At 41.1% G+C, this 12,595-nt stretch overlaps 1 protein-coding gene across 1 annotated transcript in view; it reads right to left on the bottom strand.

Annotated features, from left to right (window-relative positions):
- The window catches only part of PDZK1 (PDZ domain containing 1), a 10,584-nt gene extending 6,992 nt beyond the window's left edge, over positions 1–3,592 (bottom strand). The window contains exon 1 of the mRNA XM_005144485.4: positions 3,566–3,592. The gene's annotated coding sequence lies outside the window, so the exon portion shown is untranslated. The remainder of the gene's footprint in view (positions 1–3,565) is intronic.
- Positions 3,593–12,595: the final 9,003 nt, after the last annotated feature.

Genomic DNA, 12,595 nt, shown 5'->3' on the forward strand with positions numbered 1-12,595 from the left:
ATGCTGTAGGAAACCTGTGTGGCAAAATGGGATTTCACAGAAGCACTGAATGGACAGGGTGGGAAAGCACCTCTGAAGGTCATGTGGTCCAATGCCCCAGCTCAAGCAGGGCCACCTAGAGACAGTTCCCCAGAAATGGAGTCTTGATGGCTTTCAAATATCTCCAAGGAAGAAGGGAAGCTCCATTACTTCTCTGGGCTACCTGTGCCAGTGCTCAAGTCAATCTCATAGTAATAAAAAGCATCCTTATGTTCAGATAGAGCTGGCTGTGTTCCAGTTTATGCCCATTGCCTTTTGTCCTGTCTCTGGGTACCACTGAAAAGAGCCTGGCTCCATCTTTGCACGCTCCCTTCAGATATTTTTATATACTAAAAAGTCTCCCCTGAGCTTTTGCTTCACCAGGCTGAGCAGCCCCAGCTCTCAGCTGTTTGAGAAGAATGAACACCCTACAGCTTCTCTGGGCAACCTGTACAGATGGGTGAACAGCTGGGAGCAAGGAAGAACCTCATTTCCCTAACCAGGCTTTCCTGTTCTTAGTTATTTTAGCTAAACAAAATTAAGTTTTTGGGAAAGACATTGTAACTGTGGTGTTATTGTTAATGAGCACAGGGTTTGCATTGAAGGGTGGAAAGCAAGGACTATAAAGGAAGTAGAAAGACCCTTGTCTATGCTTACAAAGCTTTTATTTTTTCTAGCTGCGTTCAGTATTTCTACATCTCAGTTTTCATACATAATGGTGCACTTGCTTTATTTCTGTGCTCTTTAGGAGCTACTGATAGAATCAAAGTTCTTGGAGCTGTCCGTGTTTTCCTCTGCCTTTGAGTCCTAATTAAACACTCTGATTCTATTATGAAAAGGAGCTAACAGGCTATTTCACTTTGGTATTTCATTATACATGAGGCTTGAGTAAGATGTGAGTGCAGGTATTGTGAGGTCTAACAAAAGTGTAGAATATTCAGGCATACACCTAGTGACAATGTGAATGTGCCATCAGGTAATCGCTTGCAGGAGAGGTAATTTAGTACTGCCTGGTCTGTGTGGAACAAAACAGGAGTTGAGATAGTGCACTTAGCTTGTAATTCTCACATAAATCCTGAAATGACCATAAAGCCTCAATTTGCTGCCTTACTAAAACTTTATCTTCATCCCTGATGACTTTAACAATGACAAGAGATGTAATCAATACACAAATGTGACATTGTGTGAGAAAGGAAAGACATTAAATTGGGTTCAGAAATGACAGGCTGCTGCAGTAGTAGGAGTTTGATTCAAATGATTTCTCCATGAATTTGTGACAACTGGAGCAGAATTTCCAGTCCATGCTTCCAGAGTGCTGTGTTCATTCCCCAGAGAATTTGAGGCCAGCTAGTTAAAGATCATACTAGATACTGCTACCAGATTGTTGTTAGGCAGTGACCTTCGTCCTCCAGAGGTTCTAGAGCAAATCCTCCTAGAAGGTGTGTTAAGGCACATATGCCAAGGGCAGGGAAGTGTTTAGGATCTGGCAGCATGGATTTACTAATAATCATAAAAGATACCTGATGAACCTGATAACTTTACATAATGAGTGGACTAGCTCTGTGATGGGCAGAGAGCAGTGAATGCTATTCACCTTAACTTTTGCAGTGACTTTGATACAGTCTGTAATACAGTCAATGTAGCCATTCTGGTGACACATGTACTGGATAAGCAGACTACTAGATGATGTGGAGAATTGTCTGGGTCACTAGGTTCAGAGGGGTTTGATCAGTGGTGTATAATCTAGGTGTTGGGTGGTTATTAGTGACATTCTTTTGCTATTTAGAGGGACATCAGCAGGCTGGAGAAATGGGCTGACAGAAACCTCATGAGAAAAGTGAAATATAATCTGTACCTAGACTATGCACAACAATACAAGCTGGTTACTGAATGGTCAGAAGGCAGCACTGCTGGGTAGCACTCAAGTGCCAAGTTGAATATGAGTCAGTGGTGTACCTTTGCGGTACTGTAGCCAGGAGGTCAATGGAAGGGATCACTCCCCTCTCTTTGGCACTTGTGAGGCTGTATGTGACGACTGTCTCCAGATTTGAGCTCCCTGAAGTAATTGACATATTGGAGCTAGTCCACTTAGGTGATAGGGTACACATAATGTTTAAGGAGACAGAGAGAGCTGGGTTTGTTCAGTCTTGGGAAGAGAAAGTAAAGGGAAGATCTTATTGATGTCTTCAACTGCTGAACTGGATTGAACACAGAGCCAGATTCTTAACAGTTAAGAGGATGAGAAGCAACAGACTTTCCCTATGGCAAGGGAAAGTCTAATTAGACAGCCCTAAGGATAGCTGTTCATCTTGAGGGCTGTCAGATATGGAAACAGGTGCTCAGAGAGGCTGTGGAATTCCCATCTTTGGAGATACTTACCTCGATGGGGCCCTAGCAACCTGATCTAAGCTGGTCTTGTTTTCTATGGGGCATTGGACCAGATTACCTCCAGAAATTCTTTTGAACTTAAATTCTCCTATGCTTTTTATGAGGTAATGAATCCCTGGTTCAAGTGATGCTTATCACGAGCAGGAATATTGTGTACTGAAAGTAAGCAGTAAGTGTGACCAGGGAACAGCTCCAAAGGTATTTGTCTAGGAATTCCTGCAAAAGATCCATGATGATAAAGGGACAAGACAACTGCAGATAACTTCCTCCAGCTGGAAAGTCCAGGTAATTTGCAAATTTGCTCTGTATTTTACTAGAAAGATATTTTTTTTTCTGCCTCTCTCTAGTGACAGAAGTCTGTCAAAAGGCCAAAGTTGTGTTACAGAGATAAGCCATTAATCACAGCATAATAAATGCTAAGAAAATTAATGTTTGTATGTAAGTATTTCTATGCAACTCCATGTTTTTGCTTTGTATCACCTGTGTGACTCATGTGGGAACTGGACTTGTTTCTTGTCCCTTCTAAGTAGCTGCGGTCAAGTCCTTCCATGATAGCAGCTTACTGCAGAACTACCTCTGTGGTTACCCATACTAGAGACTGTTTGCTATCAAAGCTGAGAGTGCATTGTTGAGTTTAAATGGGCAGCATATAGAGCATCATGGATTTGTGGTGGGGGTTTGGCACAGATGCCACTACAGCTGGAGAGTATGGGGAATTTCAGCATGCAGGATAAGAAGCCTGCAGATCATGATTCCCTTGCTCCCCTTGGTCAAGTGTCTTGTTCTTTTTTGAGTGTCTGTAGTTGCACTCGGACTCCCTCACATAAGGATGGGCAGATGGGCTGCCTTTACATTTGGCCATTGTTGGACTGCATCAAACTGCATTGAAAGCAGCTACAACTCAAAGCAGTTTTTCTTGACAAATGCTGGAAATCTGTGCTAATTCCTAAAGTTAACGTGCAAAACCAGCGATACACAAAGCTGAAGAAACAGTAGGCTTTTAGGGGAAAGATTATTCCTTTATATTCAGAAATGGAGGGAAGGTTACACTGCACAGCATAATACTTTTAATCCATGAAAACTTTACATGCAAAATTTTTTGGATTGTAAAAAGGAGTTTTCCAAAGGAAGAAGGTTTAACAAAAAAGGAATATCTTACCTGTATGTCTGTGTGGAGCAGCATTCACAGGAATTCTCTTTTGCTGTGCCCCCTGTGGCAGTATCTATAAGTAAGGCTGGACTTTGATTGGGCAAAGGTTGATTTAAAAGATTATTTATTTAACCAAGATTCACTGAATATGTTCAACACCTTGATAGGCTGCCTTGTCCTTGCTTGCAAAAGTGCTAATCACATGCATGTCTTGGCAGCTTTGAATTTTGCTCTGCTTATAAAAACTTAAGTCAATGAGGTCATCTGAGGCAAGCCTGATCTTTACCCTTGGCAAGAATCTTCTCCAGCTGTAAGAAATGTCTTAGCAGGAGCAGGTTCCGATTATGGTGGATTGACCTGGGCCAGCAGCATTTGACTGCAGATCAAGAGGTTTCTGGTTCAAATCTATATGCCCCATGTTAGATGCAGATAAAGGACTGGGATGGGTTAACCTTGGCTGGCAACCAGATGCCCACTGAGCTGTTTTTACTCCCCTCCTTTACAGAACAGGAGGGAGAAAATAGGATGAAAAGGCTTGAAGAATTCAAGGTAAGGACAGTAATTGGAAGAGACAGGAAAAAAGAAAAAGGGTTTGTGCTGGAGGGGTGTCTCTGACCATTGAGACCATCACACGTATGAAACATGTAGCGTAATCAAGTGATCCATATGTGTAAAGTCTTCTTGGGTTAGAGAGCAGGGGTGGCTGGGCTATCTGTATTGTGAGACTTGACAAATTAGCTATCCTGGACCACTGTTCTGAACCTGACAAGGCAAGTGCTGTGTTTACCTTGTGGAAGTGTCTGCTGGGTGACTGAAGACATACCCTGTAAACCATGCTATTGCTTGAAATGCAGTCCTGAGCCTTGAAAGTCAAATTCTGTGTCATGGTACTCCAGAAAGAATCCAGTCAGACAGTGCAACTCATTTCTAAAAGGACCTCATACAATCCTGAGCCAAGAAACATGGCATTGATTTCGTCTATCATGAAACCTATCACCCACAAGCCTCTGGAAAGATTGAGCAATACAATGGACTGTTCAAGATTATGTTGAGAGCATAGAACACTGGGGAATGGAAGCAGTGGGATGTAAGTGTAGCAGAAGTCACTTGCATGGTCAGCACCAGATGATTTACTAACTGCCCTTGTTCTTGGTATACCAAGATACTTAATGAATTGACCGTGCACAGTCCAGATGAGAGCACATGCAAGGATTACAGGTCAGCATGCATGGAAACAGCGCAGCATTTGAAGCAAGATGGAATTTTTTATTGCACTACCACTGTGATAGTCACTTGAGGTCATTTTGGGTGCAGACAAGAATTTTCAGGAATAAGGTGTTATACAAAGTACCATGGTGCTGGCAGAATGCTGTAGAGTAGAGAGTTGGTATTGTGGAAGGGTGTAGTTTCAATAAGTGCAATTTAGCAGTCTTGCTCTTTGCCAGAATGTATGTGGCCCAAGTCACTCCTGGTCCTATTTTGGAGACAGACATGAGGAGAGTGGGTACCCAGTGGTGCCAGGATGATGGTCCTTACTTAACTGACTTATTCACATCTGAAGAGTCTATAGAGGAAAAACAAAGATGCAGCAAATCTCTGGATCACTCTGATTGCTTTTTTAAAGCTGTTTTTCTTTCTTTTTTTATTGTGACTCACCAGGACTGCGTTAAGAGCTGGTGAAGAAACCACTTTCATGGCCATTCCACTGGATGAGAGGAGTAGAAAACAGAGCTGTTAATGAAAGACTGGTGAAGTAGACCTTTAGTGTTTGTAACACAAGTGCAAAGTTACAAAGTTCAGTCTGCTAAAACACGCCTTTTGTTATTAACACAGTTGTACAAGAAGTCCAACCCTAAATTTGAATGAACATAGTTCATATATTTGGTTCTGAGGATAGTTATGCTCAAAAGATATGTATCAGTGCTGGCACTGTTCTATTGACAAAAGGTTTACATGGATACTTTACTGTAAAAGCATTCCCTCACTTAAATATTTAATGATAATAACTGTACCAACCACAGCTGAACTTTTTTGCCTAGGTGCACATACATCCCTTAAAAATTGATGTAATGAGGATTTCTGAATAGTGCTCCTTACCTACATTTATATGTGTATATATTGCTTGCTGCATCCTTGCTGACCACGAGGTCACTAGTTCCCTTGCAGTGCCATCCTGTTTGTTATGAATCCAACAAACAGTTAAAGAAAAATCATTTTCAAATGCAGCGTGTTGGTAGAATACACACTTATTTGTGTCCTCTGCTGACTCCAGCTGAAACAATTGCAAACCTGTTCCCTACTCCCTGCAGAGCATCATGCCCTTGCAGCTGAGCTCTGCAAAGGTGGTACGCTTGGTCTAAGCCACCACAGTCCAGTGTATTAACAAGAGGCAACATCACTTTCAATGTATATTAATATGCAAGGCTGTGAACTGCAATGGCTGAAGGGCTGTGATTTGCAGCCTCTGTCAGGTAAAGATATGCTCCCTGAAGAAGTTGCTGTTCCCATCCAAGGGGGCAGAGGCCTCTTCAGCTTTTCTTCCACAGCTAAATCTGACAGGGATTGTGAATCAGAGCCTTGGACTGTTTTAAGGTCTCCTTTAATAGAGTAATATGAGGATATTCTTAATTTGTTCTTGTATTTAAGCTGTTAAAAATCAGTACAACACTTTCCCTTTGCCCCTTACTTTGCCACTGATGTTTTTTGTACTCCAGTTTGGCAAGTATTATATAAAGCAGCATGTGATTTGGTAATAGGAATATTTGGTTCACTGAAGACCTCCTTAATCATGAGGCAAAGTGCATTTGAGCTACCAAATGAATATTCATCAATCTTTCTGCACGTAGCCAAGTGGTAATTAATTCTTTTTCTTCTGGTGACCACATGCTCCTGATACAATAAAGAGACTCAGAGGAAAAAATGAGGGAGCAAGCAGGAATGCATTGCAATCCTGCTGCTTTACAGATGAAGGGGAGAACACTTGTCTTTCTGGCATTTTGGGTTTATGTCTTCCTAAAACATGGGGGAGGAAAACACCCCACATTTGCTGTCCCTGTGTTTTCAGCAAAGAAAGGTATTCTGTTATCCCCTGGCCCTGTCAGTAAGGAATTATAGTGGCAGTCCACTTGCCCCAGGCTTTGCTCTTTTTGCTTTAAACATTGAATTGTTTTCCCTAGTGACCATTTTTACTGGAGAATATAAACTCAAAACAATACTTTCTTTTTTTTAGCTGTTCTTTAGCTGTTCAACAAATATTTTGTGTTGATCATGAATTTGGGCTTTTAGATGCAGAATTTGTTACGAAGTTAACTGTAAGGTTTGTCTGTACAGCTTCTTTGCTGTCACATCAGGCAGCAGTCAATGTTAAAAAATGGATATTTCTGTTGAAGCAAAAATTCAGGGGTGCTAGAAATAAGGAGTTATGTGAGCTAAGTAGACTTTTCAGTGCAGCTATGTGTTTGTTCATAGTAAATGGCTGTACACATGTATATATATTCACATGCATGCACAGCAATCAGTCTTCCAGCCTGTTTGGATAACAGCAGCTGAAGCTGGTTTGTTGAACACTGCTCAAATGGCAACGCATTTGGAATTCTTGTCTTCCTTCTGGCACTTGTAACATGTGGGAAGACTTTTCTTTCCAGCTCTTGTTGTTCGGCATTTTCTGAACAAGATTTTCTTCAGGTCTGCCTTTTAATTGCTGTATCATTCAATAGTCTTTGGTCATGCAAGATGCTGAGGCATCGATAATAATGCTACAAATGTACTAATCAGGCTTTTTCCACTCAACACATGAAGCTTTATTTTTCTTATGGTACACACCCTTATAAAACTGCTGTGGGTTTAGTTTTTGTTTTCTGATTTATGAACAGAATAAGTTACTGTGATCTGTTACATGTGCATTTTTTGCCCTCTGGAGATGGATTTCTGAATTTGACAGTAGATTCTGTTCCTTTCCTTCTAGGCTTTTGAAATGTATAAGTAAAAAGTACTATGTGTACTTCACTATTTTCTTCAGGGAGCATTATGAAGAGATGCTTATGCAGTCACTCTAAAAATCATATATTCTTCCTCCAAAAATACAGCTCCATGAGAAAGGAAGTGTCCAAGCCCTAAGGCTTGGACAGCAGCAATTGTGAATCTCTTTCTCTTACCATGTTCCATTCCTCTTCCTTCTGCCTGTGTCCCATCTCATGCTGTTGTTCCCCCCCCCCCAATTCATCCTGGAAATGCCCCTAATTTCTGTGATAACCTTTATATGATTGAGTATTCAATTTCAGTTTGTCAGTAAATGTATTATTGGGTGGAGACCTGGACTGAGAGCAGCCTGGAGGAGAGAGACTTGGGTGTGTTGGTTGATGAAAATCTCAAAATGAGTCAGCTTCAGTGTGCGCTCACAGCCCGGAAGCCAAACCATGTCCTGGGCTCATCACAGGGAGCATGATCAGGAGGTCGAAGGAGGTGATCCTGCCCCTCTACTCTGCTCTTGTGAGACCCCACCTCCAGTACTGCTTTCAGCTCTGGGGCCCACAACACAAGAGGGACGTGGACCTGTTGGAGCAAGTCCAGAGGAGGACATGAAGATAGTCAGAGGGCTGAAGCACCTCTTCTATGGAGACAGGCTGAGAGTTGGGCTTGTTCAGCCTGGGAGACCTTAAAGCAGCCTTCCAGTATCTAAAAAGGGGCCTAGAAGAAATCAGGAGAGGGGCTTTTTAGCAGGACATGTGGGGCCAGGACAAGAGGGAATGGCTTTAACTGAAATGGGAGATTTAGGTAAGATATTAGGCAGAAGCTCTTCCCTGTGAGGGTGCTGAGGCGCTGGCACAGGTGCCCAGAGAAGCTGTGGCTGTCCCATCCCTGGCAGTGCTCAAGGCCAGGTTGGACACAGGGGCTTGGAGCAACCTGCTCTAGGGTGTCCCTGCCCCATGGATGAGCTTTAAGGTCCCTTCCAATACAAACCAGTCTGGGGTTCTATTCTGATATTTCATTACCCTAAGCTTAGGCTGGAGTAGTGTCTGGAGGAGGAAGGTGCATTAGCTTCAGCAAATGCAAATGCTGTTGCTCACAGAATCCAGAATTATTTTTACTTTTTTTGTATGCCGAAGACTTAACTTTTGCTTCAAACTTCTTATTGGGTGCATCCACTCTTGCTACAGGAGGGATTTAAATTGGAATAGCATTCATTTGCCATTCTCTCTTATGGAGATCAGTGATCATAATGCAAAGTCTGAATGTAGCCTTGAAGACAAAGAGCAATACAAGTTTCCTGTAGAAGTTCCCATCTTCTCAGTCATTCTGTATTTGCTTTTATGTTCAGGGAACTACTGTGTTCTGCTCTGGCTAGGCTTATATGATGCTTATAACACTGCTACTAGAAATGTGGGGGTGGATAATGCCTGCTCTTTATTAGTTCTTGTCACTTTGTGGCTTTGAAAGGCTTGTTATCTGTTATCACAAAAAAGGAAATAGCTACTGCTATGCTTGGCTCTGCAGAAATGCAGAATGCAGCCCTTTTCCTGCATACCTATTGAAAACTGTTATTATAAGCTTTGTAAGGAATATAAATTTAGACACTATTTGAATCAAAGATTAATATGAGAAAAAAAAGCATAAATGATTTATTTTAATATGGTGTAAAAGCCACTAGAGTTGCTTATGAGCTTATATTTATTCGTTTAAAATCCCACCCAAACAAGTAACAGATCCTATCAGAAATCTTGCCTGAGTACTAAGGACAGACTAGATGTAGGCAGATCTCCACAAAATGCATCTATGGAAATGAGGTTGGCATGCTTGTGAGACTAGAACTGTTTCTGGGGACAGCAGAGCTTGTCCCCCTGATTTCAGCTGGAAAATAACAAACTCTCTAGGAAATACCCACCTTCATCATAGCTGATGGCCTTGAAGGTCATACTGAGTGATATGACTATATCTTAGCCTAAATAGATAAGTGATCCTGAAATGATCACTTCAGAGCTGGAGCAATGGGACATACCTGCTCAGGTAGAGAGAAGAAGAAGAAAACTGTTATCCACAGGCAGAGCTGAGATTACATTAAGCTGTTTCCTTGTGCAGGTCATCCAGAAGTGGAAGGATTTCAAGATCTGTGTCACTGGGGAAGCCAACATGAGCCTGAGTGAAACTCGTGTGTGGCAGTAAGCTTCATGGTGTTTGAGTTCGTATAGCCAGTGACAAGATCCCAAGAAGTTCAGCAGAAGTACTATATTCTACTCTCTTGTGCTTTTTGTTTCACATTTGCAGGGGGCAGTTGCACTGTTATCTCTTGGTTTTCATTTGTTCTATGCACATGAAATATTCCCAACAGAGTCCTTTAATGATTTCCTAAACTTAAACCACAACTTTTACCTCAGTCAGATTCTCAGTTGTTAATGGTTATACTTAAAGCTTATGCTATGTTATTTCACTGTCATAATTTTCTAAAAGCTCACTGTGTCCTGAAGAAGAGGATAATGGAATAAGAACCCTACGTAGTTATATTTAGTGCCAGTAAGGTGGAAGAAAAAAGTAGCTAATGGATGCTTAAATCAGGTAGGCATTTATATTAAGGAAATTGAAACTGAAGGATGTTGTCATCATTTTAAATTCTCCTAGGGTTAACTTTGTGACTGGTGATAATCTGTTATATCAGTTTGAGGGTTTAATCACTTGACAATGTTAGTTTGATGGTTCATTATTACACCTTGAAGTCACATATTTAACTAGCTTAGATAACAGGACATTGATTTCTCAAGGTTTGTTTGCTTTTGTGTTATTTGATTGACATTATTAATTTTATTATTTTGATTTTAAAAAATGGTGCATCTTTTCAGTACTTGGTGCCTGGACCTGTTTTCTTTGCAGTTACAGAACATGTGTATCTTGAGGTACAAAATTTGTAAGCTCTTTGTGTTCTCTTCAAATTTAGTTCTATACTGCTTCACAGTTTAGAGAAAAGCCCAATGTTTTAATTCAGTATAGAACTCTTTGGGTTTGCTGTTTTGATGGTTTTATTTTTATTCTAGATATAAGAAAAGTAAAAATGACAGCCCATTTGTCATTATAAGATGTATAAGATGTATAATGATGAAGTGGTGTTCTACAAAAGCAAACCCAGCAAACTAGGTCTTAAAACTGAGGTAAAGCAGGAGGGCAAAAGGGTGCCTTTTGTCGTCACTGAGTTGTAGACCAGTGCATCCAAAATGCAGTCCCTGCCATATTATCAGGGCAAATACAAGCATCTATCTAGCACAGATTACAAGCAGGAGTATTACAAATCCAGAATGCCTGGTGCACAGCTGTGTCATGTCTGTTCCTGATGTGCTTGTGTCCAGCGTGTTGAAAGGAGCAGTTCTAGACCACCAAGAGGATGCATCCCTTCATTACAGATCTGATGAGGCTTTCCCACCCTCTCATTTACAGAGCTGAAAGTTGGAGTTGGAGCTGTCAGGATTTGGTTCTAGGAGAACTTGGTAGGTCCTCTGAAATGTGTTTTTGGAACCTCTTGCAAATACTGAATGTTGTGTTATGGATCAGTTGTTGCCAACAGCTTAATCTGACTTAGTTATCTTCTGTATATGTTTTGCCTCATGGTATACTGTTTTTCATTTGTAATAGATGATCTAGATGAAACTGAAGTTTACTTTCTCTCTTGCTATCTGAGTATTATTTGCATACCACTAAGACAAATCCTGGAATTTGCCTTATTGGATTTTTTTTTCCATTATCATGGGAATGTGTAGGGGAGGGTGATTGTCTAACGCAGCCTTAGGGCATGTTTTTCAGGGTATGTATTTCTCTCATGTTGCCTTTTTTGTTTTAGTTAAAGTAGGAAAGAAACATTAAGATTTCAATAGCCAGAACCTATCACTGAGTTTATCTTTCGGGTTGGTATAAACACATACAACTTACGAAAGCTGAAAGCATCTTTTCTTTCTTTTTTTTTTTTTTCCATGAATACATAGGTTGCAAATGTAGGAAATACATTGGGCACATATTCTGTTCTCTGATATTGTGGTCTATGTTTCTCATCCCCCTGATTTATCCTTGCCTTGCAATCTTGTAATGAAAACTTGTTAACTGTCATATTGAATCGGATGGATTTACTAACACTGAGACATCTGAGGAGATCTCACTTTCCTTAACACAAATGGGCACCCATTCAGATTTATTCAGCAAGCAGAGCTTTGCTTCTTGCCTTATTTATTTATTTGTTTTCTTTTCTGTATGGTTGAAACTGGGGATTTTTTTCCCCCTGTAAGCCCTGTCTGAAATGACATGGTAGGTGTTCTAGGGGGTGTTTCATTGCACCCTCAGTATTTTCCTATGTTGCTCAGCTCAGATACCTGTCAAGAATGCACACACAGCTCGCTTAAAGCCTCCCTAGGCATTTCTCAAATAAAAAAGCTGTTCACTGCTTTATTTTGGAAAAGAAACCCCAGGGATATATTCAATCTTGTCTGCTTGTGAGTATGTATTCACTGGCTCCACCAGTTACAGGCTGAGTAACTGGGATTATGCCCCACTGACAGACCTGTTGCTGAATGGGCTTCAAAGAACATGTTGCTTGCTCTGCAGGATAAGTGATTGCTTTGGGATTAGCATGAGAGAAAGTGGAAGGAGAAGAGGGAAAAAACCTTAATAATCTTGCTTTGCTCTCTGAATTGTGCACGCTTCATGCATGGCTGATATTTGTGCCTGAGCTCTCAAGTCAGCACCTATTACAGATGTGGTGGTGTCTCAACGAAGTTTGGAAGCAACTCTGGAAACTCATGGCTTTGCTGCACACAGCCTGTACATTTTCAGTAAATGTGTCTGGGTCATTGAACTACTTCTTGCTAATAGATGGGATTTTGCTTCCTTGAAATGAGTTGCAGAGGCTGTGAACTGGCAGCTCCATTCCCCTTGCACTCACCACTATGCTCTATGCACCTCAAAAGCTGTTAAAAGAGCAAATGAACTCATGCTTCTTGTCTGCACTCTGAAAAGGAAACCTCTTCAAAGTCTTTTAAGTGTCCAAAAATTACTGGGTCATCTAAGAGA

This window comes from Melopsittacus undulatus, chromosome 2, assembly GCF_012275295.1.
Source record: "Melopsittacus undulatus isolate bMelUnd1 chromosome 2, bMelUnd1.mat.Z, whole genome shotgun sequence".
NCBI lineage: Eukaryota > Metazoa > Chordata > Aves > Psittaciformes > Psittaculidae > Melopsittacus > Melopsittacus undulatus.